Raw genomic sequence first — 25419 nt, 5'->3', positions numbered from 1 at the left:
GACTGGACGTGGAACAACAGATTGGTTCCAAATCAGGAAAGGAGTGTGTCAAAGCTGTATATTGTCACCCTGCTTATTTAACTTATATGCAGAGTACATATCATGCGAAACATTGGGCTGGAAGAAGCACAAGTTGGAATCAAGACTGCTGGGAGAAATATCAATAACCTCAGATATGCAGATGACACCACCCTTATGGCAGAAAGTGAAGAAGAACTAAAGAGCCTCTTGAAGAAAGTGAAAGAGGAGAGTGAAAAAGTTGGCTTAAAACTCAACATTCATAAAACTAAGATCATGGCATCCAGTCCCATCACTTCATGGCAAATAGATGGGGAAACAGTGGATATAGTGACAGAGTTTATTTTCTTGGGCTCCAAAATCACTGCAGATGGTGACTGCAGCCATGAAATTAAAAGACATTTGCTCTTTGGAAGAAAAGCTATGACCAACGTAAACAACACACTAAAAAGCAGAAACATTACCTTGTCAAGAAAGGTCCATCTAGTCAAAGTTATGGTTTTTCCAGTGGTCATGTATGGATGTGAGAGTTGGGCTACAAAGAAAGCTGAGTGGGGAAGAATTGATGCTTTTGAACTGTGGTGTTGGAGAAGACCCTTGAGAGTCCCTTGGACTGCAACCAGCAGTCCATCCTAAAGGAAATCAGTCCTGAATATTCACTGGAAGGACTGATGCTGAAATTGAAACTCCAATACTTTGGCCACCTGATGAGAAGAACTGACTCATTTTCAAATGAGTCTTTTCAAAGACCCTGATGCTAGGAAAGATTGACGGTAGGAGGAGAAGGGGACAACAGAGGATGAGATGGTTGGATGGCATCACTGACTCAATGGACATGAGTTTGAGTAAGCTCTGGGAGTTGGTGATGGACAGGGAAGCCTGGTGTTGCAGTCCATGGGGTCGCAAAGAGTCGGACATGACTGCGTGACCGAACTGAATTGAGCCCCAAAATGGGGTCTCAGAGAGCTGTATGTTTCCTCTCACCCTTACTCTTCAAATGCTGGTAGAACAATTATCTGCTGAGGATAAGAAGGAGGAACTAAGGGATTCTTGCCTTAAGACTACATCATCCCCAGTGACTGATCATCTAGCTCTTTCTTGAACACTTCTTCAGAGAGGGATCACCACTTAATGATACTGCCTAAACATTTGAACAAAAGCTTATTAAATATTACTCTCACTTTTAAATTTACAACAGATCTTTGGTAATTGCTGAAATATTCTTCAAAATTTGGAAGTATCCTTTGTATTGGATCTAAGATGAATTCCTCCCTCCATTCCCTGTTCTGACTATCTAATTCAGACCACAATCATCTTTTGCCCAGAATACAACAATCTTTCTTTATATACTCTGCCAGACTTTAGTATTATATTTCTTTCAATAAAGTCATCATTCTGGCTACAGCATTCCTTCTGAAACACATTTTATCAAGTCAATACCATCTAAAAGACCTTTAGTGACTCAGTAAACCCATGACATAATAAGGCAGAGTAGGATGGAAGGAAGGTGACCGGCTGCCTTATGATCAAGTCTCAACCATGAAACACAGTTTGGACCTTGATTAGACACTGATTTGTACAAACCAATTCCAAATGCTTTTATACATCACAACAGAAATATTTTGGTTCATTTCTTAGGCTTTTCCCAAGAAACTGTCCTTTTCCCAAAAACAATCTGTAGGAAATGTTCTCCATTTTTTAATAAGCAGAAATGCAGACTAAATACACTAACTCATCCATCTGCTCACTTGAGAGGATGTGGAAGATGCTAGCATCTTACCCTATCACACTCTATCCTGATTTAAGACACAGCCCTTTAGCAAAGAAGTAATATAATCAATTATTGATTATCTACTAATAGATGGGGGCAGATGCAAATGTAATTAACTGATGGATATTTTACCTCATGTGTTCCACATAAAATTGTCTCAAAACCTGGTTACAAAAAAGACTAAGAAATCAGGGAGATAGGAAGGAACCTTTCAGAAATGTTTGGGAAAAGATTTAGTGGTGAGCTGAGAACCTTAAATTCTTTGCCTTTTGACAATTGTTTCTAAATGGCATCTTTTAAATTATTTATGCTGACCTAACAAGCTTCACCACCACCACCTCCTAAGACATTTTAAGTTGGGATTCTCTCTCTGCAGGTGGCTGAAAATATGACCTGTAAATTCTGGAGCTGTGGGATTGCCTCTTTATGGACCAAAGTAACAGGAGAGAATGTAAAACAGGTAACCAGAAAAACAGAGATAGCGGAAGACTTGGGGGTTTCCAAAACCTTTCAAGGCTGCCTCTGGAAGCCTGGCTGTCTTTCTCTTCTTGGAGTTCGAAACAGAAAGAGAAAGGAAAAGAGAGACCAAAATGAGACCAGATCATTATCTGAACATCCTTTAAGCTCTTATGTCTATAAAAACTTCCCTAATCAGCTCAAGCAATGATATGTTCTCAATTCTGATAAATATTATCGCCTCCACTCATTTGACTCATACCATAGACTGCTTCCAAGTATGTATGTATGTATTCCCAAGTAGACTACATGTTATTTGAGAGCAAAAAGTAATGTCTTTTCCTCCTTTGCTATTCCCCACTGTACCAACCAAAGCATAAGGTAGACAGACCCTAAATAAATATTTGCTAATCTGATGAGACTGACCTATGCTCAGCAGTTCAAACTCACTTAGTTGTCAAGTAACGGAAGTTTCCTTAACTTGGGATAAGGCAATAGAGACAGGCTTCCCTGGTGGCTCAGTGATAAAGAATCTACCTGTCAATGCAGGAGACATAGGTTCAGTCTCTGATTCGGGAAGACCCCATATGACGTGGAACAACTAACACCACGCACCACGACAATTTGAGTCTGTGCTCTAGAGTCTAAGAGCCTCGGCCACTGAGCCCATGTGTGACAGCTACTGAAGCCCATGGCACTCTAGAGCCTGTGCTCTGCAACAGAGAGGCCAACACAGTGAGAGGCCTGGCCACTGTAACTAGAAATTAGCCCCCACTCGTTGCAGTTAGGGAAAGTCTGTGGGCAGCAACAAAGACCAAGCACAGCCAAAAATAAATATGGGGCTATCAATAAAATAGCTCTGGGGGAATCCTAGATTATGAACCAGTAGAGAAACACTTTTAAAAGACTCCCCCAAAGAGTGTGAAAGTCAGGTGAGCCCCTCTGAGAAATTGAAATGTTTGACCAGCTTAACAAACGTAATTTAGTTGGTTCCTCACTGGTACATGCTATGTAATTTGCCTGTTCAGCTGCCTAATTTTCATGTGTTGACAGTTACCTATACTAAATCTTTCCCTATTTACATCACCCAGAAAAATAAAGAACTTGCTATGCATGTACAGTTTTGAGGAAGTCTGGCGTGGCAGGCATTCTGGTGAAAAAGATCTGTGGATTTTCATTGTTCTCAAGCTTAAGATGAGTCAAGGACTTGCGTTAATTTCCTAAAAAGGCTAACGCAATCTTAGATGAAACTAAATGAAAATTTACATTAGCTAGAGTCAGGTGTCTGGCTGCCAAGAGGTCCAGTCTCTTGCATGGTATTGGACTTTGCTGTTTCTTTGCTGTTTGCATCCAGGGTCTCCTTTGACCTCGTTAGTGATCCCTTAAAAAGTTCCTTCCATGTTGCACTGATAAGTTGGTAAGAAATTCCTTAGTATTTTAAGACTTTATCTACTATCTGCTTCCCTGGCATTTCCACCTATGGACTTCTACCCAGAAAGCCATATAAACCACATCTCACTCTCTTCCTTCATCACAATGGAAGGCAGCTATTACTACTACCCCTTAGCTGTGGTTTAATATCTCCCCAATTCTCTCTCCTTTTTTTAAGACTTTATTTTTTGGATCCATTTTAGGTTTACAACTCGATAGAGAGGAAGCTATAAAGATGGTCCATATATCCCCTGCCCCCACATGCATAACCTATCTCCACTATTCACATCTCTCATAAGGATGGAACATTTCTCATAATTGATGAACCTATACTGATACATCATAATCACCCAAGGTCCCTAGTTTACCTTATAGGTTTGGCCAAATGTCTAATGCTACTATCCAGACAATGAATACTGTAATACCATACTGACTTTTTTCACTACTCTAAAAAGTCTCTCTGTTCTGTCTATTCACCTCTTCCACAAACCTCCATTTCCAGTCCCTGGCAACCACTGATTCTTTTACTGTCTCCATAATTTTGCCTTTTCCAAAATGTCATACAGTTGGGAATCATGCAGTATGTAGCCTTTTTATTTATTTATTTATTTATTTTTGCTTAGAAACCACAGAACTTTATTTCTCACAGTTCCAGAGGTTAGAAGTCTGAAATTGGGGTGACAGCATGGTTGAGTTCTGGTAAGGCCCTCTTCTGGGTTGCAGACTGCCAACTGCTGTCTGTGTCCTCGCATGGTAGAAGCACAGGGGAGCTCTCATGGTCCTTTTTATGAGTCCTGATCCGATTCATGAGGGCTTTGCCTTTATGACCCAATCACCTCTCAAAGGCCCCATCTCCTAATACCATCACACTGGAGATTAGGATCTCAATGGTTGCTTTTTTAGATTGACTCTTTTTTTACTTGAGTGAGTGAAAGTTGCTCAGTCATGTCTGACTCTTTGCAACCCCATGGACTATTCAGTCCATGGAATTCTCCAGGTCAGAATACTGGAGCGGGTAACCTTTCCCTTCTCCAGAAGATCTTCCCAACCCAGGAATTGAACCCAGGTCTCCCACATTGCAGGAGGATTCTTTACCAGCTAAGCCACAAGGGAAGCCTTTTTTAACTTAGTGATATGCATTTAAGGTTCCTCCTCTTTTCAGGGTTTAGTAGCTCATCTTTTTTTTTTTTTTTTAAGCACTGAATAATACCCCATTGTCTGGATGTGCCATAGTTTATTTATCCGTTCACCCTCAGAAGGACATCTTGGTTGCTTCCAAGTTTTGGCAATGTGAATAAAGCTGCTATCCATGGGAAGACTTTTTGTGGACCTAAGTTTTCAGCTCCTTAGGGTAAATATCAAGGAGCATGATGTCTGGTTGTATGGTAAAAGTGTGTTAGTTCTGTGAGAAAACTGATGAGCTTCTCCAATGCATCAGCACCATTTTGCACTCCTATCAGCAGTGGGTGAGAATTTGTGTTGTTCCACATCTTTATCAGTGCTTGGTGCTGTCAATGTTCTGGATTTTGTTCATCCTAATGTGTGCAGTGGTATCCCAGTTCTTTTAATAATTTTCTAAATAATACAGTTTCCAGATTCCTCACCGTTCTGCTTACTCTTCTCAGAAGCTCTACTTTATGAAGAAGTGGAGGAAGAGATAAATTATTTGCTCAGAATCATACAGTCAGCAAAATCAGAACTGAAATTTGTATTCATTATTATTTGCGATGAATGGACTTCCCATGTAGCTACTTCTTTTCTTACCTCGAATAATCATGTACTAGTGCTCTGTGACAACTTAGTGGGATGGGATGGAGTGGGAGATGGGAAGGAGATTCAAGAAGGGGGAACATACGTACACCTGTGGCTGACTCATGTTGATGTATGGTAGAAACCAACACAGTATTGTAAAGCAATTATTCTCCAATTAAAAACAGAAAAACATCAGGGATGCTCTGAGAAGAATGCCAGCCAACTTCTAAGATTTATGTATCTTTCAAATGAAAGCTTGCTTGCCTCTTTGACCAAAAGGATTGAATAAGTTTGAAGGAAATCAGTGTTGTTTGTATTTCTCAGTTAATAATAACGATAATTTTTGAAGAATATACCACACTCGTGCTAAGTGTAAGAACAGAATATGCTTAGCTTAAGCTAAGAATATACGAATCTTTTCTAGAGCTTAAAAGAAACCCAAGAAAAGTAATGATGATATTAGATTTTCAGTGTCTGACACTCACATTTAAGAGATTATCCATATTCCCTTTATATTTGATGAATTGTTTCTCTATCTGAACTTATCTTTCTTAAGAATATATAAACAACTTATGAAGTCCTGAGAATTAGCTTGGTACTATACTGCATAGTTGTCTGAGAGAATGAAACATATGTAGTGATCTTTGCTTGTGTTTATAGTAAATGGTAAGCTTTATGAACTGCTGGGTCAACACTACAAAGAATCCTGGAAATGAGGGATCTGATCTGAGTGTGATTTCTTCCTGAGGTCAGTTTTGGGTCACTGTTTTCTGAATCTTTATGCCACTTTATCCCACTTAGTCATGATGGGAATTATAGTTGACCTGGATTTCCCCATTGACACTTCCACTTGATTAGCTCTGAAATATAAAGTGTATGAGCTCTGTTTTATTCTAGACCTAAGTGGCAGGAAACTTCTGTTTTTCTTCCCAAACATGCTCCTTCAAATTTACAGAATCTAGAAGGCCCAGTAGGATCACACAACAGATATTTCTGGCTTGTGATTCACCCACAGGGACTATGTGGGCACCAGTATAGGAATTTTTCACAGGCCCCTGGGGTGTTGCTTAACAAATTAGAGCCATTTCTTGCTAATTCAAACTAATTGAACAAATAGCAGTCTGAGTTAATAAAATCTTTAATTATATACTTAAGAAAACATTTTAATTGTGATAATTTCAAACATAAAGAAAAACGTAAAGACTGATACATGAGGAAACTTCCCTGGAGGTCCAAAGGGTAAGACACTTCCAATGCAAGTTTGAGTTTGATCCTTGATTGGAGAACCAAGATCCCATATGCCATGTGGTATGGTTAAAAAAAAATTTTTTTAATATATGAAGTGTCCACATGTGTTTCACCCAGATTTCCAATTTCTTAACACTTTCATTATATTTGTTTTATCATTCTATTTGTATGTGTCTGTATTCTTTATCTTGCCTAAACCATTTAAGAGGTTATACTTATATACTTCCTTTTACCTTTTTTTCCTAAATATTTCCTTAAAAGGGGGACTTTTTCTTACATAATCATAATACAGTCATTGAATTAAAAACACTTAACATTGATGTAGTAGTTTTATCTAATCTGTGCCTTCCCTGGTGGCTCAAACAATAAAGAATCTGCCTGCAATGCAGAAGACCCAGGTTCGATCCCTAGGTTGGGAAGATCCCCTGGAGAAGGGAATGGCTACCCACTCCACTATTCTTGCCTGGAAAATTTCATGGACAGAGGAGTCTGGCGGGCTACAGTCCATTAGGTTGCAAAGAGTCAGACACGAACTGAGTAACTCACATTTTCATCTTCCACTGTGCTTAGTTGCTCAGTCACGTCCAAATCTTTGCAACCCCACCAGGCTCCTTTGTCCATGGGGATTCTCCAGGCAAGAATACTGGAGTGGGTTGCCATGCCCTCCTCCAGGGGATCTTCCCAACCCAGGAATTGAACCCGGGCCTCCTGCTTCACAAGTGAATTCTTTACTGTCTGAGCCACCAGGGAAACACCACTTTCCACCACAAAGGCTAATTAATAATTTTATAGAATGCTTCTCCCTTCGGGTTTGCTGATATTTCCTCATGATTTGATTCAGGTTATGCATCCCTAGCTGCTACTGCTGCTGCTAAGTCGCTTCAGCCATGTCTGACTCTTCGCAATCCCATGGACTGCAGCCCACCAGGCTCCTCTGTCCATGGGATCCTCCAAGCAAGAGTACTGGAGTGGGTTGCCATTGCCTTCTCCAATGCATCCCTAGCTAGAAAATCACATATATGATGATATGTCTTTCTCAGATAACCCAGGTATAATATGTTCTTCTGCTCCTCATTCATAGTATTAATTTTGATCATCTAATTAAACAACATCACTGTATTTTCTATTTTCTCTCTTGCAGCTAGTGAGCAATCTGTGGGGAGAGTCTTAAGCTCCTCCAAATATCTTGCTCTTCATTGTACTTTTCTTCTTAAACTCTATGATTCTTGCCCTAATTGTCTTTGCTGTGATGGTTGCAAAATTATAATTTTCCACGTCCACCCATTCTCCCCTCATTTAGGTGCTCTTTTCTTCTATAAGAAATGTTTCTCACTACCCCCTTTCATCTTCCTTCTTACCTATCTGGCTATTAATATTATGGATCTATAGATTCCAACTCCATACATTATAACCCATTCCTGCCATTATTAATGCTAATGTTAAAATTGTCCCAGATTAGGCAATTTGGTGCCCATTTAAGCTGGCTCTTCTATTTTTTTTATATGTTCCTGTAATTATTTTTGAAACATTCTCTTGTTTTCTAGTTTCCAGACTCATCCTGTACCTTCTCTTCCCCAATAGTGGAATATGCCAATTCTCTAACGACCTCTGTTTTCCTATAGTGGGGAACGGTATTTAGAAACCGAAATCAAAGAATTAAATATGCTCATTGCTACTGAAGTGTCTTTATATCTAGGCCCTTCTAGAGAACAGAGGTAGGGAAATAGACATGCACAAGTGTTCAAACACACAATAGTAATTCTGATGTTGTACTGGTACTTTCAAACTCAGTCCCACTCCACAGGTTCTTCATTGCCTTCCCCCACCTTAACTTTTTTTCCTCATTTCTTTCAAAAAGAAAATATTGACTTCCAATAACATCAAGGCACTGACTTATCTTCCCAGTCTTACACTATACATGAAATAGTTTCAGAATTGTTATGCCCAAATCTTGTAGTACAAGGGACTCTCAATAATCTTCTGCAATTCAGTTCAGTTCAGTTCAGTCGCTCAGTCGTGTCCGACTCTCCGCGACCCCATGAATCACAGCACGCCAGGCCTCCCTGTCCATCACCAACTCCCGGAGTACACTCAAACTCATGTCCACAGAGTCGGTGATCCCATCCAGCCATCTCATTCTCGGTCGTCCCCTTCTCCTCCCGCCCCCAACCTTTCCCAGCATCAGAGTCTTTTCCAGTTCAAAAACATCAATTTTTAGGCCCTCAACTTTCTTTATGGACTGCAAGGAGATCAAACCAGTCAATCCTAAAGAAAATCAGTCCTGAATATTCATTGGAAGGACTGATGCTGAAGCTGAAACTCCAATACTTTGGCCACCTGAGGTGAAGAACTGACTCATTGGAAAAGACCCTGATGCTGGGAAAGACTGAAGGCAGGAGGATAAGGGGATGACAGAAGATGAGATGGGTGGATGGCATCACTAAATCAATGGCCATGAGTTTGAGCAAGCACTGGGAGTTGGTGATGGACAGGGAAGCCTGGTGTGCTGCAGTCCATAGGGTTGCAAAGAGTCTACATGACTGAGCAACTGAACTGAACTGAAAAAATGAAGTGAAAGTGAAATTCGCTCAGTCATGCCCGACTCCTTGTGACCCCATGTACTATACAGTCCATGGAATTCTCCAGGCCAGAATACTGGAGTGGGTAGACATTTCCTTCTCCAGTGGATCCTCTCAACCCAGGGATTGAACCCAGGTCTCCCACATTGCAGGAGGATTCTTTACCAGGTGAGTCATCAGGAAGCCCAAAGTGGAGGATCTGCCCTCTCTGAGGTTCAAACTCAGGACCTTCAGATTATGAGACTGACACACTACCTACTGTGCTAAGAGGGCAGACAAACTGAACTGAACTGATGTTCAAATCACTATGTATATCAAATAGACTAAAAATGCATGATATATGTGCTGTTCTTTATTTTTCCCCTAGAGTAAATAATAAGTTATTATGTTTTAAAGTAATCTGAAACAACTGCCCCACAGCAATGCAATCATGTTGCATTTCCAAAAGGTACATACTCAGAGAAGTCTCACTTCCTTTCCTGATACTTCCTCTTGGTTTCCCTTCATCCATTCTAGGTAGCCAATATTTCATTGTTTTCTAGGTTTGCCTGCCTGTGTTTCTTCTCCCCCAAATAAACAGATTTATATGTGTCCTTATTTCTTCTATACGGGCTTCCCTGGTGGCTCAGTTGGTAAAGAGTCTGCCTGCAATACAGGAGACCCAGGTTTGATCCCTGGGTCGGGAAGATTCCCTAGAGAAGGGAATGGCAACCCACTCCAGTATTCTTGCCTTTGAGAATTGTGTGGACAGAGGCTACAGTTCATGGGATCGCAGAGTCAGACACGACTGAGTGACCAACACTTTCACTTCTATTTCTTCATGCTTACACAAAAGATAGGATATTAGAGATACTCTTGCAATTAGATTTTTTTTAAACTCTGCATTTTCTGGAGTAAGAAAAAACATTTTTTTTTCTACAATGCTATAATATTCCATTGTATGAAGTACTCCTAGGCATTTGGGTATTTCCCAGAATTTTGCTAGTACAAATAATGCTGCAGTTAAGAAACGTGTACCTGTTTATTTTCATACTTTAAAGATTTGTGTTCAGGAAAACTCCCTAGAAGTAGGATTACGGTGGTTTTTTTAACTGAAATTTCCCTTAATAGGAGTGGACAACTTTGCATCTCTTCCATCAACATATGAGAGTAGATATTTTGGTATAGTTTTGTCAATAGAGTGCATTGTCAAGCTTTAGAATGCCAGTCTGGTGGTGAAAAATGGTATCTCTGTATGGTTTCAATTTTAATTTCTCATGAGTACAACTGTGCATCTTTTCATATGTTTATGGAGCATGGTTATGTATTTTCTGGAAATGGTTCATATTTTTTGCCCATTTCAGTTCAGTTCAGTCGCTCAGTCGTGTCCAACTCTTTGCAACCCCATGGACTGCAACACACCAGGCTTCCCTGTCCATCACCAACTCCCGGAGCTTACTCAAACTCATATCCATTGAACCAGTGATACCATCTAATCATCTCATCCTCTGTCGTCCCCTTCTCCTCCCATCTTCAATCTTTCCCAGCATCAGGGTCTTTTCAAATGAGTCAGTTCTTCGCATCAGGTGGCCAAAGTATTGGAGTTTCAGCTTCAGTGTCAGTCCTTCCAGTGAATATTCAGGACTGATTTCCTTTAGGATGGACTGGTTAGATCTCCTTGCTGTCCAAGAAACTCTCAAGAGTCTTATCCAATGCCACAGTTCAAAAGTATCAATTTTTCAGTGCTCAGCTTTCTTTATAGTCCAACTCTCACATCCATACATGATTACTGGAAAAACTACAGTTTTGACTAGACGGACCTTTGTTGGCAAAATGATGTCTCTGCTTTTTAATGTGTTGTCTAGGTTGTCATAAATTTTCTTCCAAGGAATAAGCTTCTTTTAATTTCATGGCTGAAGTCACCATCTGCAGCAATTTTGGAGCCTAAGAAAATAAAGTCTGTCACTGTATCCACTGTTTCCCCATCTATTTGCCTTGAAGTGAAGGGACCGGATGCCATGATCTTAGTTTTATGAATATTGAGTCTTAAGCCAACTTTTTCACTCTCCTCTTTCACTTTCATCAAGAAGCTCTTTAGTTCTTCTTCACTTTCTGCCATAAGGGTGGTGTCATCTGCATATCTGAGGTTATTGTTATTTCTCCCAGCAATCTTGATTCCAGTTTGTGCTTCATCTAGCCCAATGTTTCTCATGATGTACTCCTTATATAAGCTGAATAAGTAAGGTGACAATATACAGTCTTGACATATTCCTTTCTCGATTTGGAACCAGTCTGTTGTTCCATGTCCAGTTCTAACTGTTGCTTCCTGATCTGCATACAGATTTCTCAGTGGGCAGGTCAGGTGATCTGGTATTCCCATCTCTTTCAGAATTTCCCACAGTTTGTTGTGATCCACACAGTCAAGGCTTTGACATAGTCAATAAAGCAGAAATAGATGTTTTTCTGGAACTCACTTGCTTTTCTGATGATCCAAATGATGATGGCAATTTGATCTCTGGTTCCTCTGCCTTTTCTAAATCCAGCTTGAACATCTGGAAATTCATGGTTCACGTACTGTTGAAGCCTGGCTTGCCGAATTTTTAGCATTACTTTACTAGCATGTGAGATGTGTGCAATTGTGTGAGCATTCTTCGGCATTTCCTTTGGGATTGGAATGAAAACTGACTTTTTCCAGTCCTGTGGCCACTGTTGAGTTTTCCAAATTTGCTGACCTATTGAGTGCAGCACTTTCACAGCATCATCTTTTAGGATTTGAAATAGCTTAACTGGAATTCCATCACCTCCATTAGCTTTGTTCGTAGTGATGCTTCCTAAGGCCCACTTGACTTTGCATTTGAGGATGTCTGGCTCTAGGTAAGTGATCTACAATCATCATTATCTGGGTCATGAAGATCTTTTTTTATTGTTCTTCTGTGTATTCTTGCTACCTTTTCTTAATATCTTTTGCTCATTTAAAAATTCTTTATACTATATCCAGGATATGAACTCTATATTTGTGATAAATATCTCAAGAATTTTCTTGCAATTTGTTATTTCTCTTTTAACTCTGCTTAGAGTTTTTGCTTTTAAGAAAATTTTTGGTAGTCAATTTATCAAACAATCTTTCCCTTGCCTTTGGATTTTGAGTATCACCCACACTCAAATTTTAGAGCAATTCATTCTTGTTTTCCTCTAGTATTTCTATATTTCCTTTTTTATTTTTTACATTTAGATCTTTAATCCATTTGGAACTTATTCTTCTGTGAGAAATGGATGTAATCTTACCTTTTCTCTGTTTGTCTATCCAGTTACCACAGTAACTTTACTAAACAGTTCCTCTGTGTCCCCAGAGATTTGAGATACCACCTTTATCATATTCTAAATTGCCATATATGTTGTATTTGCTTCCGGACCTTCTGTTTTATTCCACCTGTTCCTGTCCCAGTACTATGCTGTCTGCAAACTAGAAACCTTATCATAAGTTTTAGTATCTGGCAGGGCAAGTCTGTCAGTTCCTCTGCTCCCCTCACTCCTATGCCTTAATTTTTTCAGTGTTTTTCTATTATGTTTATTTTTCCTTGTGAAGTTTAGTATTAACCTGCCTAGCTCCAGGGTAGGGGGGAGGTGGGAATCTTGTTGTTCATTGGAATTGCATTAAAGTCTTAAATTGTCTTAGGGAGAACTAATGTCTAAATACAACAGAAATATCCTAACCAAGAACCCAAAATGTTTTTCTGTTTATTCATCTCCACTTTTGCACCTTCTGGGAATGTTTATAATTTTCTTTATGTAGGTTTAGAACATTTCTTATTAATTCCTAGACATTTTTATTGCTATAGTAAATTTTTTTTTCTTTCATGATACTTTCTAACTAGGCTTCCCTGGTGGCTCAGACAGTAAAGAATCTGCCTGCAATGCAGGAGACCTGGGCTTGATCACCGGGTCAGGAAGATCTCCCAGAGAAGGGAATGACAACTGACTCCAATATTCTTACCTGGAGAATTTCCTGGACACAGGAGCCTGGCAGGCTACAATCCATGAGGTCACAAAGACACAATTGATCAACTAACATATTCTAACTAGTTATTTTTTGTGTATATGAAGGCTATTGATCTTTTTAATTGATAAACCATTTTAAAACATAACTAGCTTTATGGCTTAAAAGAATGTAATTTTAATATTGTTAATGCTTCAGAGTTCACAAAGTTTTTTGCAATATACATTTCAAAAATGCATGTAATAACTAAATGTAGTAAAATAAAATACTTCCTAATGGAATATATGGCTTCAATGAAATGACCTATAGTTAGTGCTCATTGCACATTATTTCTAATAAATATAATCATTATGTTATGCTGTGCTTAGTTGCTCAGTTATGTCCGACTCTTTGTGACCCCATGGACTGTAGCCCTCCAGGCTCCTCTGTCCATGGGAATTCTCCATGCAAGAACACTGGAGTGGGTGGCCATGCCCTCCTCCAGGGGATCTTCCTAACCAAGGGATCGAACCCAGGTCTCCTGCATTGCAGGCGGATTCTTTACCATCTGAGCCATGAGGGAAGAAATTATACTCATAATACTTACCGTTATACTCATAATCAAAACATAGTTTGCTTTTTAAGTACTTTAAAATTATCTACATCAACAAATTGAACAAAAGACAAGAGGGGTTAGCCTTTATAAACAAACAAAAATGGCTTGTAATGTATATGTAGGAATGTATGGACCTACAGAAGACAGGGAAACTTCTCCAGCCTCAGGTATGAATATCAAGCACACTGAACAGTGTTTCCTGTGTTAATTTATCAATACCCTTGTAGATGCAATGATACAGGTGAAAAAGATCATTCATGACAGCCTCCACCTCTCTGAAACAAGAAAAACTTGAACAAGTGAGGTATAGATGGATATCTGGACTCCCCTTCCTCCTCATCTGACATCCTCTAATTTCAGAGAGCCAGAAGCTGACAGAGCCAGATAGTATAATGAAAGGAGACAGTTTATAGTTCCTAATGATTACAGCCCATCCTCAAAGCCACCAATGGAAGAAAAAACCCAGCATGTTTTCTGTGCTGTTTCCTTTTCTCTTGTACGGCAATGTTGGAGTCATTTTACCATCTGGTAAATGGTAACCAACACTCCAGCTTCATCTCTTCCTTCCCCAAAGTAGACCAATGCATTATTATATTCCTTCCGTTACATAAAATAAACAAGCTAGTCTACACAAAGACAGCATTTGTTAAAAAGATAGTAATGAATCACATGGAATCCAAGGAAGAAGGAAATTCCCCAGTCTCTGGAAGATCCAGGAACTTCCATGAAGGGAAGTTCCATCCCTCTGCTTATTACTATGGCTTAGCTCCCAACAAACCTTAGTTCTAAATTCCAAAATCTTGAGGAGAATTCAACTGACACAGCCAGTATTTCCCTTAGGCTCAGGCAAAATTGACCTCTGATCTGGGTTCCAAGGTTCAGAGGACCCTGCAGATCACAAAACCTTGGGAAAAAATTTTTTTCTAGAGAACATATAAAAGTTAAAGTTAGTCACTCGGTCGTGTCCAACTCTTTGTGACATGGAATTCTCCAGGCTCCTCTGTCCATGGAATTCTCCAGGCAAGAATACTGGAGTAGGTTGCCATTCCCTTCTCCACAGGCTCTTCCCAACCCAAGGATCGAACCCAGGTCTCCCTCATCGCAGGCAGACTCTTTACCAACTGAGCCACCAGAGAACATATAGGTGTTTTTATCATTGGGGTCTACTTGCAGTTCTTGATGTGACACAAGCTGTAACCCTAAAACCTCAGAGAAACACTTTCATATGTGTCTTATAGGATCTTGCATACAAGGTACCCACATCTGAAAGATGTGAGGCTGTGTGTATGGATTGTGCTGGTGTTGACCTTTGAGGTTAACACTGCTTTCGACTGCAGGAAAGATTTGAGGAGCTCTTGAACACAGAAAAGAAAAAGGACTAGTAAAATCCTTCCTCGGTACCATAAATAAAATAGATTTCTCCACAATGAAATATTGCTTCACAGTAGTGTTGAATGTTTATTGTCTGATTTATTTTCTTCGCTTCATGTTACCATTTGTGGTCCCAGAGGCACTCTTGATTTTAGAGAAGTATTCACAGTAGTTGCACATGGCAAGTGAGAAACATTTTACAATGTTTGAGCAATTCAGATTACTTTTCAATTTGTATATATGTAGATTTCTGATATGGGTTAAGCATAGTACGGACTCTTTATTATCAACTAGTTGGGACATTGAATGGTTGAATTGCAAATAGTTTTATTTTTATAAAACAATAAAATTTCGTTAAAGTTACAGATAGCTGAATTTATTTTGATTTATTTTTGATTAAAATTATGACACCAGATTAAGTACAGTTTGTATTTTGCTTTTTATGTTTCATAGATGATTTAGGATACTTTAGAAGAAAAAGAACTTTTGGGGGAAAACATGCTATATAGGTTTTATAAGAATACTTCTAAAGTATTCTACATTTAATTAATTTTTAAATATATTTTGTTGCAATTCTGGATGAAAATATGTTAAAATTATGTTTAAACATTTAATTCTTTATGTTCCTAAGGATGACTACAAGTCAAAATCATAAAAGATGTCGAAAATATACACTCAAAATAGAAAATAGGAACAGTAATCTCAAAATAGAAATAAAAGTCTTCTAAGAAGAAACTGTTTTCTTAAAATTTTAAAGCTCACATTTAAATTGAGCACATATATTTTGAACATAATCCACATAAAACTTATAAATTGGATATTACAATTTCGGTACTTATTGAAGTTTTAATTACTGATCAAAAAATTGAATAAGTATTTTGTTCCAAATTCAGAACTTGAATTTAAATACATCACAATATGAAACTCCTGTAACTGAAGAATATCCAAGAAGCCATATTGCAGAATATGAATATTCCATATTAAATGAAGATTTACAAAGATAATCCTTCATATCAACATCACAATCCAGAAACATCAAATGCAACTGTATTTCCCTTTAAAAGATGAAAAAATTGCATTCATGAATCTGCCAATTGGATGAAAAAGATGAAATCTCTGGGACTTCACCATTTATTAGATCATGATCTTGGAAAATGGCCCATGTGGCTTTCTGACAGCGTGGGAATGTTCTTGCAGAACATACTCAGAAGCAACTTTTCCATTGCCTTTATATCACAGTCCTGGATGTTCATTGGAAGGACTGATGCTAAAGATGAAACTCCGGTACTTTGGGCACCTCGTGTGAAGAGTTGACTCACTGGAAAAGACTCTGATGCTGGGAGGGATTGGGGGCAGGAGGAGAAGGGGATGACAGAGAATGAGATGGCTGGATGGCACACCGACTTGATGGACATGAGTTTGAGTGAACTCTGGGGGTTGGTGATGGACAGGGAGGCCTGGCGTGCTGTGATTCATGGGGTCGCAAAGAGTTGGACATGACTGAGCGACTGAACTGAACTGAACTTATATCACAGAAAATCTAATACTTTATTTCATATCAAGATTTATTCAATTGGAAAAAGAAATTGTGACAGCTGGTTTTTATATTCTCATTTCAAAGGTAAAACATTCTGTTTTTGCTGTCAAATGCCTCACAACAAGTCTTGAAGATTAGCTTCAAAACAAAGACCAAAATCAAAGTGTTAGTTGCTCAGTCGTGTCCAATTCTTTGCAACCCCATGGACTGTAGCCCACCAGGCTCCTCTGTCCATGGAATTTCCCAGGCAAGAATACTGGATGAATTGCCATTCTCTTCTCAAGGAGTTCTTCCCAATCCAGGGATTGAACCTGGGTCTCCCATGCTCCAGGTGTATTCTTTACCACCTGAGCCACGAGGGAAGGCAAAATGAAGGTATTTGTTGCTGAAAATAATTGGTGTCTCAAAAGAACACAAAACAGCAATTGTACGTACGTGTACAAACACACACAAAACAAGATGTGCAATTACTATAAGCCCAAAACAATGAATTTCACCTTCTTCTCAAATGCACATGGAACCTTCTCCAGGATAGATCACATCCTGGGCCATAAACCTAGCTTTGGTAAATTCAAAAAATTGAAATCATTCCAAGCATCTTTTATGATCACAATGCGGGAAACCGTGTCAGACTTTATTTTTTGGGGCTCCAAAATCACTGCGGATGCTGATTGCAGCCATGAAATTAAAAGATGCTTACTCCTTGGAAGGAAAGTTATGACCAGCCTAGATAGCATATTAAAAAGCAGAGACATTACTTTGCCAACCAAGGTCCGTCTAGTCAAGGCTATGGTTTTTCCCGTGGTCATGTATGGATGTGAGAGTTGGACTGTGAAGAAGGCTGATTGCCTAAGAATTGATGCTTTTGAACTGTAGTGCTGGAGAAGACTCTTGAGAGTCCCTTGGACTGCAAGGAGATCCAAGCAGTCCATTCTAGAGATCAATCCTGGGTGTTCATTGGAAGGATGCTCAGTCGTGTCCGACTCTTAGCGACCCCATGAACCACAGCACGCCAGGCCTCCCTGTCCATCACCAACTCCCGGAGTTCACTCAAACTCATGTCCATTGAGTCGGTGATGCCATCCAGCCATCTCATTCTCTGTCGTCCCCGTCTCCTCCTACCCCCAATCGTTCCCAGCATCAGAGTCTTTTCCAGTGAGTCAACTGAACTGAACAGGGAAAAAAACTATTAAAAATACAAACATGTGGAGGCTAAACAACATGCTTCTGAATAACCAACAAATCACAGAATAAATCAAAAAAGAAATCAAAATATGCATAGAAAAGAATGAAAATGAAAACACAACGACCCAAAACCTATGGGACTCAGTAAAAGCAGTGCTATGGTATGGGGAAGGTTCATAGCAATACAAGTTTACTACACCTAAAGAAACTAGAAAAGGAAGAAATAAAGAACCCCAGGGGTAGTAGAAGGAAAGAAATCATAAAAATTAAGGCAGAAATAAATGAAAAAGAAACAAAGGAGAAAAAATCAACAAAGCTAAAAGCTGATTCTTTGAGAAGATAAATAAAATATACATTTGAATCAGTTCTAATGAGGTGGATGAAACTGGAGCCTGTTATACAGAATGAAGTAAGCCAGAAAGAAAAACACCAATACAGTATACTAACGCATATATATGGAATTTAGAAAGATGGTAACAATAACCCTGTATGGGAGACAGCAAAAGAGACACAGATGTATAGAACAGTCTTTTGGATTCTGTGGGAGAGGGCAAGGGTGGGATGATTTGGGAGAATGGCATTGAAACATGTATATTATCATATGTGAAACGAATCTCCAGTCCAGGTTTGATACATGATACAAGATGCTCAGGGCTGGTGCACTGGGCTGACCCAGAGGGATGGTATGGGGAGGGATGTGGGAGGGGGGTTCAGGATGGGGAATATGTGTACACCTGTGGCGGATTCATGTCAATGTATGCAAAACCAACACAATATTGTAAAGTGATTAACCTCCAAAAAAAAAAAAAAATAGACAAGCCATTAGCCAGACTCATCAAGAAAAAAAGGGAGAAAAATCAAATCAATAAAATTAGAAATGAAAATGGAGAAATCACAACAGACAATACAGAAATACAAAGGATTCTAAGAGACTACTATAAGCAACTATATGCCGATAAAATGGACAACTTGGAAGAAATGGAAGAATTCTTAGAAAAGTATAACTTTCCAAAACTGAATCAGGAAGAAATAGAAAATCTTAACAGACCCATGACAAGCACGGAAATCAAAACTGTAGTCAGAAATCTTCCAGCAAACAAAAAGCCCAGGACCAGACGGCTTCACAGCTGAATTCTACAAAAAATTTAGAGAAGAGCCAACACCTATCCTACTCAAATTCTTCCAGAAAATTGCAGAGGAAGGTAAACTGCCAAACTCATTTTATGAGATCACCATCACCCTAATACCAAAACCAGACAAAGATGCCACACACAAAAAAGAAAACTACAGGCCAATATCACTGATGAACATAGATACAAAAATCCTTAACAAAACTCTAGCAAATAGAATCCAACAACATATTATAAAGATCATATATCATGACCAAGTGGGCTTTATCCCAGGGAAGCAAGGATTCTTTAATATTCACAAATCAATCAATGTGATACACCACATTAACAAATTGAAAGATAAAAACCATATGATTATCTCAATAGATGCAGAGAAAGCCTTTGACAAAATTCAATCTCCATTTATGATAAAAACCATCCAGAAAGCAGGAATAGAAGGAACATACCTCAACATAATAAAAGCCGTATATGATAAACCCACAGCAAACATTATCCTCAATGGTGAAAAATTGAAAGCATTTCCCCTAAAGTGAGGGACAAGACTTTTTGAAAGTTTAAACAGCAAAAAATATTTAGCAAAGACAGTAACACTGACATAGTATGTTAACATGATATGTTTAAAAGAATAATATCATGTATTCTCTATTTATCCCAAGATTTTCAAAGCATCAACAGTGCAACATTTACAGAAAGAAAGCCCTGGAATTTGGTGATGGACAGGGAAGCCTGGCGTGTTGCAATCCATGGGGTTGCAAAGAGTTGGACGAATGAGTGACTGAACTGAACTGAACTGAATGGCAAATTTCTAGGTTTATTAGAAATTATTTAGAAATTTCGTACTATGGTGGTTGAACATGTAAGCTGAATGAAAAATGAAAAATTCACAATAAGGTTTTTAAATTTTATGTGTATGATAAAAGAAGAAAAACTAATCATCTCCCAAATTAAAACCTAATAATACTAGTTTCAGCTACATTGTATCAGAAATAAAAGTTGTGCCGAAACTGCTTTTTATTATACAAATTTTTGAACTACTCCCCCAGCAAAATTGAAATTAAAGAATATTTAATTTGTTTTATATACGTCAGAAATTATGTGGGTTTGATTTAAGTGAAAATACTTAAAAACACAATTTTTTGCCTCTGTCTACACTGTGTTCCATAGCACTTCCTTGCTCTCTGAGTAGGCAGTACTGGTTTTGGACTCCAGATCCAAAGTTAAATAAATAACATTTTTTTGTTGTTGTTGTTGTTTAAAAAAACAAAACTCACAGTGTTAGGCATTGATCTGAAAGACTATCTAGGCAGATCTATGATAACAGAATCAATATAGTTGATTTGAACAAGTGCATAAACTGAAATTTTAGCCCAAAGTCATGCTCATTCTTTGTACCACACAGTGCACTTGAAACAGGTTCTCCACTGTGTCAATAGCTCAGTACTGAAGACATCCTATGGAACAAATGAATGATTGTATTAGGTATTTTCTGGGTCTGCCCAGAAGAACAGGGAGGCCTGGCGTGCTGTGATTCATGGGGTCGCAAAGAGTCAGACACGACTGAGCGACTGAACTGAACTGAACTTCATGTAGACACACAATGAGAATGTTAAATGTTGCTACAGCAATTCTATTTCATTTAAGTAAAATAACTGAAGGACCCTAGAAAAAGAAAGCAAAATAACTGAAGATTTCAAAGGGAAATCACTCTTTGACAAATAATGAGTTACTCTTGTTATTGGTTATTTGATGTGAACTGTTATTTGCTACTAATTATGTTGGCAAAAGCTTAAAGGGAACTCAAACAGGTGTTTTTGGCTGACTTTTAAAAAATTAATAGTATGTATTTTTTTAATTTGGAGAAAAAGTTCTTTTTTGATTGAAACTATATAAAATAAACCACAAAACAAAGAGGAAAAGAGAATGTTTATCTATAAAGAAGACTCATGTACCCATAATCTCTGTACCATTTTCTACAGAGATTATTTTCTAAACATATTTTAGCTTCAGATATTTTCTTGAATCAAGAGAGGTTTGAATAAATTAAGCAATATATTATTGCTACCTTCATTTTTAATAATGTTGCAACATTGAAACTTCAAAAGAAGAAAAACTTGAGTACTATATGGATATCGCCACAAGAGACCATAAAAGTTGTCTAAGTGACAGTGACATGAAATCACAGGAGTTTATAATAGATTCTGTGATTTATTACAGAAAGCTCCATTAAAAAGAGTAAACATCATGATAATTATAGCTCAATTTTTTAAAAGTTTAAAGAATCATATGTAAATTTCATTTTTCATTCTGAGTATTGCTTTTAGAATTTTATTGACCATTCCTGTCGCTACTGTTTCAGGTGATGATCCAAACTGATCCAAGATGATCCAAACTGAAACTAATAAAAACTGAGAATGTTAATGACTTAAGAAACATCCCACACTACCATTGAGAGAATGCAGATTTTGTGAAAATCTGTGAATCATAGCAACATAATCATTCATTTGAACAAAATAGAAGAAAAAATATATATTTTATGAAATAAATGCATATTAACTTATAAATGTATGTGTTATTTTATTATTCAACAAGCATTGCTGGCCCATCAACTAGATGCATTGACTTATACAACAATACTTTGGTTGTTTTTAATTTTTGCCTACACTCAAGTCTATAAAGATCATACCTGTATATATTTAAAAGGTTATTGTTATAAGAGAATACACCCATTTTAATTTAATGTGGCTGGATGGGGAGGTATCATATAATATAAGCATGGTTACCAGGGGACCAAGTTAGTCCATCTGGAAGTATCTTCCAGAGGAAGTGAAATCAATGTAAGCTAATCCGATACCCTCAAGAGGCTTATCAATCTCATTCTGGGCTAAAAATTTTGGTGTCTCTATTCTTTCACTCAGACTATTTAATCTACCTGGAGTGTGTTTACCCATGTTCTCTGCCTGGAAAAGTTTCTATCCTTCAAGTGCAGACTGGAGTGAGCTCCTCAAAGGCCCTCTTGTACTTCATTCACAACGTCCTACATCCCTTTGATGCAATTATTTCTATTGTACAAACTGCTTTGCATGGTTTATCAATTATTTTCTGTGTGCTGGTCCATGCCAAGGGAGCACAAGCTCTTCAGGAATAAGGACCATGACTTTTTCATGTTTGCTGCCCTGAAATTTAGCTCAGAGTCTCATGGGTGGGCAGTACTTAAACATTTAATGAATAAATGAATACATTCGTGAATTGATTATACTTTAACAATTTCAGAGACTCCAGTATTCATTATTATATACTGCCTATCACATATCATATATTATTTAATGCTAATGTTGTAACATTCAGTACAATTCCTTTATATATTACTGTATAAGAAAGAGCTTTACTAGCCTGCTGATATTGAAATGAAAAGCTATTTACCACCATTGTGACAGTGAAAGTTGTTTGTTCAGTCATGTTGACTCTTTGTGACCCCATGGACTATACAGTCCACGGAATTCTCCAGGGTAGAATACTAGAGTGGGTAGCTATTCCCTTCTCCAGGGGATCTTCCCAACCCAGGGATTGAACCCAGGTCTCCCACATTGCAGGTGGATTCTTTACCAGCTGAGCCACCAGGGAAGCGCAATTTACCTCCATGTTCCTGCTAAATGTCAACCATATGCAAACCCTGAAGAAGTTATGAGTCAAGAGAGACATGATATTTCAGAATTGGATAGCCTTTTCTAACTTAAATTACAAATATAGTAATGCAAATCATAACAAATCCAAAGGATACCAAAGGTCATAGTTTTCTTCTCTCTCTCTATTTCAGGAGGTAACTACATTTAGCAGTTTGATAGATTTCCTTCCAGATAACCAGATATTTTTAATTCCTTTTTTTCACACACACACAACCATTCCCAGGTAATATTTTTTCTTTTTTTTCCTTTAATTTTTTTTCAACAAATAAGAGTATAGTGTCTACATTGTTTTGTAACTTGTTTTCATCACTTAAAAATATTGTAGTGTGTATATGTGGAAGCTAAAAAGAAATGATACAAGTGAACTTACAAAACAGAAAAAGACTCACAGACTTAGAAAATGAACTTGCAGTTGTCAGGGAGGAGGAATAGTTAGGGAGGTTGGGAAGGTCATGTGCACACTGCTATATTCAAAATGGATAACCAACAAGGACCTATTGCATAGTACAGGGAATTTTACTCAGTGTTATGTGCCACCCTGGATGGGAGGGGAGTTTGGGGGAGAAGGGATATATGCATATGTATGGCTGAGTCCCTTCACTGTTCACCTGAAACTATCACATTATTAGTTTGCTATATCCTAAAACTCCAATACTTTCACCACCTCATGCAAAGAGTTGACTCACTGGAAAAGACTCTGATGCTAGGAGGGATTGGGGGTGGGAGGAGACGGGGACGACAGAGAATGAGATGGCTGGATGGCATCACCGACTTGATGGACATGAGTTTGAGTGAACTCCTGGAGTTGGTGATGGATAGGGAGGCCTGGCGTGCCGTGATTCATGGGGTCGCAAAGAGTCAGACACAACTGAGCGACTGAAATGAACTGAACTGAACTGAATACAAAATAAAAAATTTAAAGTTAAAAAAAAATTGTAGTGTGAATATCTTGCTAGATAGTTTTTGACATGTACCCTTCAAGATATTTGGGCATTGTATAGCCGGATATTTGACGAGTTTATTTTGAATATGATGTTATAGGTACTTAATGAAAACAAGACTCTATCATTTCAACTGAATCTCTCACAGAGATTTTCTCACATTTGTTTTCTTAGCCCATCTCTTGAAATGTTGGCTTAGTCTTGAAATTCCTGATTATCAAAGCTCAAGTCTTGCTGTGACATCACTCGGGAAGTCCAGGCTTATCCAGCTTTTCCATGGGCAGAAATGACCCTGGGGATTTCAGATATGCCTCATTTGGAAAATTCAGAAAATTATGTCAATGTCATGTCAAGAAAACCTTTGATTTGAAAGTTAATCAAAAGTCATTTATTAACTTCTCTGAACATTTTTTAAAAAGACTGTGTGTCTGAGCATCTATTTTTTAAAAAGAAAGCTACAGGGCTGAAAATAACTTTTTTTTCTCTCAGTTTGGCAAAGAGTCAAGTCACAATAAGCAAACTACCGTATAACTAAGTAAATATAAGATAGTTTTTTTAGAAGTTATTTTCAGTATTTTATGTTGGCTCAGTGAGGCCAAATTATAACTTTAACAAACATTATATTTCTTTGACTAGGATTATTTGATCCATTTTTACTCACATTAAGCAAAGACAGTTTTAGCTGCATTTTAGGGCGTGGGAGAGAAAAAAAGTTTTCCTCAACCCTCTTAGAGTTCCTGGCTGGGTGTGAAAGTTAAACTGACAAAGACAGATTAACAGGAGAAAAAAAAATACACATTTGATGAAATTTTTACATGTAAAACTGGGAGCTTTCACAAAAGAATGAAGACTCAAAGAAGTGATCAGATGAAGCTTTTATACCTTTCAGACAAAGAAACAATACATTGGTGAACTGAGAAGACAGACGAGTTTGCTCTGGAGTGAGTGAATGGAGAAGTAACTAGCTTTGTTTATACACCTTTCTCAGTCCTACACTCTTCTCTGGTGATGAGAATGTCCCTTTTCTCCAGGTACAGAAAGGGTGCCTTACCTGGGAGCTTTAGCCCCTTCATTCAGGAAATAAAAAGTGAGTGGGAAGAGGTCAGAGTAACAATCTGCTGCTTTCTCTAACTCCTCTCGTTTAAGATGCTCAACATGCCAAGGTGCCATCCTTGGGGGCAACATGTCCTGAACCCCCATCAAGGACAAACTGTGAGGTGCCATCCCCAATAATTCAGAAATAAGATAGGACCCTCACCCTCCTTTTAAACTAGGAAGCTATTAATAACCCAAAATGAACTATAACAGAAAGAAGAAAACTTGACTGAAAATATGAACACATCTAAACGAGGAATGTGTCAAATAAGAGCTTTTGCCACCACTCACATCACCACAAAGGAAGAGGCTAGGAGCCATGGAGAAAAAGGAAAGGAGTAAGGGACGGAGGCCAATCTGAGCAGAGTGTGACGACCTGTCCCAGCCTGATGTTCTCAAGTGTTGGTGTGACAGTGACCTTGCTCTGGTAGCCTATTCATTCTCTTTTACGTTAATGTAAAGGAGTATCCTTACCTTACCTGGAGTGTTTATTTTTCAGTTGGGTTTTTGCCACACCGTGCAGCATGAAGGATCTTAGTTCCCCAGTGTTGAACCCAGAGTCCTACACTAGGAACGCAGAGTCTTAAGTGGTGGACCACCAGGGAATTCCTGTTTTGTTTTGTTTTCTTACCTGGAGAGTCTGGTAGCCCA

General features: G+C 38.3%; 1 non-coding gene across 1 annotated transcript; it reads right to left on the bottom strand.

The window, feature by feature from the left end:
- Positions 1–9455: 9455 nt before the first annotated feature.
- On the bottom strand, positions 9456–9528 carry TRNAM-CAU (transfer RNA methionine (anticodon CAU)). The gene has a single exon. It is a non-coding gene; the product is annotated as a tRNA-Met (tRNA).
- Positions 9529–25419: the final 15891 nt, after the last annotated feature.

Source organism: Moschus berezovskii, chromosome 10, assembly GCF_049115385.1.
Source record: "Moschus berezovskii isolate FMDL1 chromosome 10, NW_MosBer_1.0, whole genome shotgun sequence".
Taxonomy (NCBI): Eukaryota; Metazoa; Chordata; class Mammalia; order Artiodactyla; family Moschidae; genus Moschus; species Moschus berezovskii.
Note: the sequence above shows the minus strand (reverse complement) of the source record. Positions and strands in the feature narration are given on the sequence as shown.